We start from the raw sequence: 1,572 nt of genomic DNA on the forward strand, positions 1-1,572 counted from the left end.
ACGTAGAGTCTTTTCTGCTCACTGTGTGTCTGGGGTTGAGGATGACTCCTGGTTCAGGCTGTGAGCACACACATTCACCCAGAACCACTGCAGAGCCAACGCCAACACAAATCCCTGGATTATCTCCCAATTATATGGAAAAACAAAGATTAATATGCTCATTAGACCCTGTAACACAGCATTTGTGTAATGGGAACCTCATTACCTGTTGGTTCACGTTTACCAGAAAATGATGGTGCTTATGAGAAGAGATTACTTTCTTCTTAACTGGAAAAGCAAGTTATTTAAGCCGAGTTTGCTTTATATTTCATACCCCTTCCTCTGTCGGCCTTACACACGCACACTTAAGGGCCCATTATCTTCTCATTGATGTGAGGGCATTATGTGTGCAGCCACCATTAATGGTAATGAAAATGGCTCCTGTTAATCTCCCGTGCGCTGATAGTCAGATAATAGCCTACTTATTAAGTACAGAGGCCAGACTAGGAGTTGCACTGAAATGAGCAGCGTATTGTCTCTGTGGGATTCAGATGTAAACACTAAATCATTGCCCTGTGCCTACAGCTGATGATTAAAAAGAAGTTACCAGTAGCATAATTGTGCTCGCCTGGCCCGTGCTTCCAAGCACCACAAAGCAACTCTGGGTGCTCTTTCCTTTTGATCCACCCTCATCTTTGGGAGGATCTCTGGAGACAAAGTTCTAGCTGGAAGGGACACACGAGGATCATTGAGTCCAACCCAGGAACAGAGGAAACCTCAAAATCCCTCTCCATGCATCCCTGAGAGCATTGTCCACAAGTTCCTTGAGCTCTGGCAGCCTTGGGGCCATGATCATGCCCTGGGGAGCCTGTTCAGCACCCAACCACCCTCTGGCGGAAGAACCTTTCATAATATCCAACCTAAACCTCCTCTGACACAGTTTCAGCCATTCTCTTGTATCTTATCGCTGGTCGCCAGAGAGCAGAGATGCTCCTCCAGTTCCTCTCATGAGGAAGCACAGACCTCAGTGATGTCTCCCCTCAGTTTCCTTCAGGCTGAACAACCCGAGGACCCTCAGCCACTCCTCTAATTGCTTTCCCTAGACCCTTCCTCATCCTTGTGGCCTCCTTTGGATGCTCCCTAGTAGCTTTAGCTCCTCCATATATTGATCGGGGTACCCCAAACCCTCCCAGTGCCCCAGCTGTGACCGCAGCAGCGCAGGCAGAGCTGGATGTGAAGCTGGGGGAAGCGTGGGGGTCCAACCAGCCCATCTCCATCTGCTATTCCCAGCGTGGGAGCAACATGAAAACCCTGCTTTGCTCACATCCATAGGTGTGTGAGGAAAAACCACGTAACTCCACATAATTCACCCCCCAAAGGCAGCCTCCCCTCAGCGATAAACCCCGGGGGTCGTTTATGCGCACGGAGAGCAGCGCGCCTGCAAGGCTCGCTTTAAAGCTTTATTTCAGCTTTGCCAGGTTGAAAAAAATCCCTTAAACTTCCCTCTGGGGCACGCGGAGTTGGATAGAACCGAATGTTTTGGGCGCTCCTGGCCCGGCCCGGCCCGGCCCGCAGCGGGTTAAGCCGCGCGCC

The sequence above is a fragment of the Geospiza fortis genome, unplaced genomic scaffold, assembly GCF_000277835.1.
Source record: "Geospiza fortis unplaced genomic scaffold, GeoFor_1.0 scaffold188, whole genome shotgun sequence".
Taxonomy (NCBI): Eukaryota; Metazoa; Chordata; class Aves; order Passeriformes; family Thraupidae; genus Geospiza; species Geospiza fortis.